Source organism: Sarcophilus harrisii, chromosome 2 (genome assembly GCF_902635505.1).
Source record: "Sarcophilus harrisii chromosome 2, mSarHar1.11, whole genome shotgun sequence".
Classification (NCBI taxonomy): Eukaryota; Metazoa; Chordata; class Mammalia; order Dasyuromorphia; family Dasyuridae; genus Sarcophilus; species Sarcophilus harrisii.
The window spans coordinates 49,739,531-49,746,503 of record NC_045427.1 but is presented as its reverse complement, the minus strand read 5'-3'; positions in this window follow the sequence as shown (position 1 = coordinate 49,746,503).

The window sequence follows — 6,973 nt, the reverse complement described above, 5'->3', positions numbered from 1 at the left end:
GAAAGCAACCTTCAAGATCATCCAATTCAATTCTTTCATTCTATAAATTAGGATGATGAGATCCTTAAGTGCTAAGTCATGAGACTGGTTAGCCAAAAAAGTAGTCTCTGAACCCAGATCTAGAAACATTCAAGAAATTCTTTTTTCCTCTTAACTAAATTGCTTCCTATAGATGAATGAACCAAACAAACACACTGCTAACTTTGGAGATAGTCGTTTCTGTTGAATTTTGAGGCTGGAGTACCCAGAATTAAAAAAAGAGAGTGAGAGGAAAGGAAGTAGTGGCTTTTTAAATTATTTTATCTATGAAAGAGAGAAAGGGAGGAGAGATATGGGACAGGGAATGGATAGATCAAATGATCACTTCTGAAGATAGGGGAGAGATGGAGGTTTGAGGAAGTTTAAAAGGTTTAGAAGCACCACTGTGGTGAATGAGAGAGGAAGCTATTTAGGGAGAAGTAAAAGGATATTTTTAAACTAATCATCAAGCATTTTATAAATATTTATTATATATCAGAAAACACCAAGACAAAAAACCAACTACAAAAAAGCCCCTGGCCTCAAAGAGCTTACATTCTTTCCCTAGAGATAAGGTGTGGTGCCCAGGTAAGTATAAACAAAATCTATTCAAAATAAATACAAAGTAGTAGGCGCCAGGGAAGTTCATTCCAGAAGATCTGAAAAGGCCCCTTGCAGATATGTTTGTTCTAGAGATTCTAGTTTTGTTTTGGGCCTAAGGTTTTTGTATTAGACAGATGTAGTCAAAGTAAGGCTTGAATAATTTACTAAATCTACTCATTTCATATGACCTTCCCCTCTACTCCATCCTCAATAATACACATGAGGTAACCAGGATCATGACAGTACTCACAAAAGCATGACTTCTGCATTCCTGAGCTTTGAAATACCCTTGTCTAAGTGCAATCTATTATCATTCCATCTTTCCCTCTGCCTTTCCACCCCAAACAATATCTCTAATCTTTTGTCTCCTATCCCCAGTTTTTTCCCATCCCTCCATTAGCTATATTCATGTTTTCCCAAAGGCAGAGTAGATAGAGTGCTGGATCTGGATTCAGAAAGACATGAGTTCCAATGTAGCCTCAGATACTTATTAGGTATGTGAATTTGGGCAAGCCATTTAACCTCTGCCTCTGTTTCCTCAACGTAAAATGGGGATAATAATAGCATCTAGCTCCCTCTGCTCTTGTCAATGATTTTCTAAAGTACAGTTTTAACCATATACCCTCTTCCTCAATAAACTTCTGTAGCTCCTCTTCACCTCCAATGTCAAATATAAAATCTGGTTTAGTTTTTAAAGCCTTTCCTGACCTATCTTCTCCCACACCACCTCCAACTTTCCAATCTTCTTACATCCTATATTCTCTCATGTATGCTGGGATTCATTGATACTGACCTCCTGGCTATTTTTTTTTTTTTTTTTTTTTTTGCACAAGTCATCAGACATTTTCACTGGTTGTTCTCCAATGCTTGGGATGTTTTCTGTCCTTGTCCTCAAATACTGGCCCTTGTAGCTTCCTTAAAGTCCCAGCTAAAAATCCTGCCTTCTACAACAAGTTTTTTCTGGATCCCCTTAATTCTACTATCTTCACTGTGTTAATTATTTCCATTTAACCCGATTATGGCTTGTTTATCATGTTATTCCCCCAGGTGACTGGGAGTTCCTTGAGGATAGGGACTGTCATTTGCCTTTCTTGATATCCCCAGAATTGAACACAGTGTCTGGCACACAGTAGGAATTCAATAAATGTTGGTTGACTTCCTGACTGTTGAAGATGATACAACTCCAAAGTCTATTTGTACAGTGTACCACTGTGTGTTATGGGGGAAGAGCTGGTGCACAGAGATAGCTATGGAAACTCAATTAGGACTGGTGATTTTTTCCTTGGTGGAAAGTATGTAACAGTTCTGAATGAGTCCCTGCTAAAGGCACACACACAGTCATGAACTTTTTTGGGAAGTGAAAAGTATTGGGGGAAAGGAGTCAACAATTTTCTGTTTTCTCAACAGTCAACATGATCTTGTCAGAAATCCTGGCACTGCCTGCTGGGGACCCTATTTCAGGAGGCCCAACTTCCACCCCAATTTTACTCTGGCTTGCCCCTAGGTCACATCCCTCCCAGAATTTCAGATCCTCTTTTGTGGTCTTCTGTCTTAGAATATAAAGGTCACACAGCTGGTGTTTTGCCTGGCCCTTGGGAAGAGCTCTATCTCTGTCTCTGTTTCTCTCTCTCTCCTTCCCTCCCTCCTCCAGTTGCTTACTAGTGCTCTATCCCTGGAAATGACCGCATATATTTTATATTGAATTTTCTGTGCATATGTTGCTTGTCCTAACAAAATGTAAGCTCCTTGAAGACAGGGACTTTTCTTTTTGGTGTTTAGCCCCAGCACTTACCATAGCACTTGGTACTTAATAAGGTCTGCTCAAATGGCACAAGGTCTTTCCTTTTGTCTCTACTAGTTTATTTCTGTCCCTCTCTGTTTCTCTTTTTTATCTCTCTGTCTCTCCCCTCCCTTCTTTAACTTTCTCCTCCAATTATCTTATATTGATATATTAATTTTGTCTATAGTCTCTCACTCCCCCAACCCCATTACCAAACACAATGTACACTCCTTGAGAGTAGGAATTGTTTCTATTTCTTTCTGGGTTGTTGTTTGTTTTTGTTTTTTGTTTTTTGTTTTTGGCAACATGTAAATGGCACCTTGTAGGGCTGTAAATGCATGTTGATAGTCAAATGCATGCTTCTTGAATGCAGGACTGAATTCAGTGAGTTGACTTACATTTTGGAATCTTATCAGGTCCTCATAAGATATATTTAGAATTAGAGTTTTAGGCCAAGGAAGCCCTTTGTTCTGGTCCTAAAAACATCAATCTGCCATAAAGTATTTCCCACACCAATTAATAAGGACTTTGGAAGGAGATTAGGTTTTCTTTACAAAGTTTTAAATGCCATGACAAGATTAACTCTTTAACTCCTGTATAGACACACTCCTACTCTTGATTTGTAGCCATTTTATATATCCCTGAAGGCTTTGTCTTTAGTGGAAGAACTGAATTTCCTGAGAGTCTGAGGACCCATATCCAGAGACTGTACAGTATTTTGCTACCTGAGTGACCTTGGGCAAGCCACTTAAATTCTATGGACCTTTGTTTTCTCTATCTGTGAAATGAGGGGTTCAAGTGAATGATATCTAAACTATGCCTATAATTTTAACTTTAATAGTCTAATTAATCTCCCATCACTTAATATAACTAATATAAATTTTCCCCTATATTCACAATAAGATTTTGTGAATTTCATAAAACTTCATAGGATATTAAAGAGCTGTGAGATCTTTCTCCATATACCAGACATTGATTTTTTTCCTTGCATTTTGAATATTCTGGCAAAAATCACTTCTTACCAAGCAATGATAGGGCCAAGAAAGCTTTCAACAGTCAGTATTTGATACCATTAAAAGCCCAGGAAAGAGATTGCATCTGTCTTTTTTTTTTTATGTCCACAAAATTTTAATAATTGTATTTTGGAAATACAGTAATTGTTGATTATAAGCCTGCTAAGTTGAAATTTTTAATTATTTTTGTTTTGCTCTGTTTTAAAAAAAATTCCAAATTTGGAAATTGTAAAGAACCGAAACAAAAGAAGATATTTAAGCTCATTTTTGACATCAGATCATACAGTATTTTCTTTTTACAATGGCTATTGCTATTGGAACCTCTAAAAATGTTAATAAACAAAAACCTCAAATAAATATCTATCCATTGAATCAGTGGGTATCTGTGGGTGATCTATTTGTTTCTCTTCTTTCCACTATTATTTTTTTTTAAACAAAAGTTTCAATAGAAAAGGAATATTAAAAAAAAAAAAAAACTAGCCAGAATATTCTTGCATTCCACTTTGTTAATGATGTTCCTTAGAGAACCTCTAATAATTATGAGAATAAATAAAATGATAATTCCTGGGATCAATAAAGTGATATAAAGACATGACTCAGGGCCACCTGGCAAGTCAAGAAACCTATTTCATATGCCACGTGAAACCTGCTATGCACACATCATTGGTTTGCTATGATGAGGTGTGGAGTTAATGTGTGTCAAACCCACAGTGACTCCATCATCTGTTTGGGATGAGGTATTGTTTTGCCCATATGGAGCATGTGTGTTTTGCTCAGAATGCAAAGCAGGTGCTCTCTTAAAGTTTCTGTGATCCTGTGTCATCCCATATTGGGAACTGTACCTGAGATGTCATGGCTATTTGAAATGATGTGTTACCCAGGATCTCCATGCTACAGTTGGCTAGGAGAGAGATCTGAACAGCTAAGTATGATTATTTCTATCAGTAATCTGATCTGTCAAATCCACTCAAGTTAACAAGCATTTATTAAGCACCTACTATGTGTCAAGCACTGGGGATACAAAGACAACAACAACAAAAAAGTTCTTGTTCTCAAGGAACTCAAGTCTATTGAAGGTAAAAATAGATAAACAATTATGTATAAATAACATAGATATAAAACATTTTTTTTTTGGGGGTGGGAAATTAGTATGTAAAAGGCAGCTAGTTGACTCAGTGTTAGATAGAGCACTGGTTTTGAAGACAAGAGGATCTGAGTTCAAATGTGGCCTAAACACTAACTATGTGATACTGAATGAGTCACTTAATCTCTACCTTCATCTACAGAAAAAAGAAATGGCAAACCACAACAACATCTGTGCCAAGAAAACCCCATGGACAGTATTGGTGTGCTATGGCCTGTGGAGTCGTGAAGAGTCATGAACAACTGAACACCACCAAATGGAAGGAGTGATGCTAGAACAAAGAATTGATTCAACTTATTTTCTTTGTGTTTTTTCAAATAGGAATGCTTCTCAGTTTGGGTAAAATATTGCTTGGGAATTACCTGAATATTAGCTTGTTCTGAAGGGAGTGAGAATAAGAACTTCAGAATCCTTTAAAAAATAAAATATTTAGTTTTTTCTTTAAAATTAACTATTCTGAATGTCTCATGTTTGTACTCTTCCTCTTGCCTGTGATGGAGGTGGGGAGATTGTTGGGTTTTGGTTTTTTTGCTAGTCATATTACTTCATGCTTTAGTTAATTTGAGTTTTTCTCATGAAAACACAAGTAGGAAGAGATTGGTCATAGCAAAAGCCTAATCATTATCTTTTAAAAATAGTACCTTTCTTCCAGAAAGCTCACACAATATGAGGATGGACCCTATAATCAAAAGCTTGCTCGGACACATTCTGAAAGAACACTTCATCATCTTGTCTTCCTAAAAATTATCCAAACCATTAGTACTAAGGACTTTATGTGATTCTTTATAATGTTAACTGACCTATGCTCAATTAACCTTTCTTCACTTTTGGTACAAAAGGTAAACTTTAGTATTGTGTTATGAAAAGAAATTGGCTCTGAAGTCAAAGCTTCTTTGTTCATGACTACCATTGCTTTGTATTATTAATAACTTTTATATCTTTAGGCAAGATTCTTCCCCTCCTTGCCTCTCAGTCGTATCATTTTTATAACAAGAGGACAGTATCTTATAATCAATCAGCACCAAGTAAGTGCCAGGATGGGCATGCCCTAAGGTCTTTTTGTGGATCTAAATTTCATGATTGTGACACATTTAGATCTAATTTTAGACAATAGTGATCTTTCCAGGCCTCAAACTTCAACTGTTTTGGGGGGTTTATGTTATCTTGGATTTTCTTCCAGATGTGAAATCTTCCTACTTGCTGTTCAAGTTCCTCGACCACTCTCACTTCACTCTCATTCTTTATTTTTGCTTGCTTCATAGCTTCTATATCTTTAAATACGCTTGTGAAATGGTTGTTGTTCATCCTTTGTTTTTCAGAAGAGGACTAATGACAACATAGGGTGATATCTTGACTTGCATGAATTAGATTTAAATGAGGCAGAATTGCCCCAAATCACTGACCTCTCTCTCCCAGAGAGATTTAAAGTCTAGTGGCAGAACAAAAGTCAGACTGGTGATGGCTCACCATGCAGTTTCTTGACATCTCTGATGTCATATCAAGCTCTAGCTCTCAACAACACCTGCTTCAGTCACCCTCATGACCACTCAAACAAATATTGATTGAGATCAACATCCCCTTAACTCATTGGCAGATTTGAAGCCTTTGGCAGAATGTAAGGCAAACTGAGTTATTAACAGGATATTCTGTGCATCTAGAAAAGTAAATAAAAAACAAAGAATGGGGGGTAGAGGTCTGAATCTGGGGACTGTGAACTTGTTTTTAAAAACATATATATATATATATATACATATTATTATATATTATATGTTATATATTATATTATATTATATATTTATATATTATATATATTATTATTATATTATATATTATATATATTTTATATATGTGTGTGTTCTGGAACATATAGTCACCTATATACATTATATATATTATATATTTATATATAATCATATATTATATATAAATATATAATATATATAATTATATATTATAAATTATATATATATAATATATATAGGTAACTATATATTCCAATATAGTTTCCTTTCAAGTCTTAGTTAGGCGTTTTATCTTGTTCATTAAAAAACTTTATTTTGAGAAGATCATATACTTTACCAGACTGCAAAAAATCGAGGACACATTAAAAGCTAGGGATCCTGGAATGAGACGTTGTGAGGTTCTTTCCAACTTTAAATTCTAGGATCCCAAGGATACAAATTCCTAATTTTACATCAGCTGAAGTGATTGAGGTAAATTATATGACCTCCCTGAGCCTCAGTATTCCCATCAGTAAAACAGGGATGATAATATATTATTGGCTTTAAGCGCTACATAAAGAATTTTTGGTTCCCTTTTTTTCTTGTTTTGTTTTTTTAACTGCAAGGGAACGCGTTCAAATTTGTGGTTATGGGAGACAAATGAGAAATGTCACTGTTACTTCCCAACTCCAAA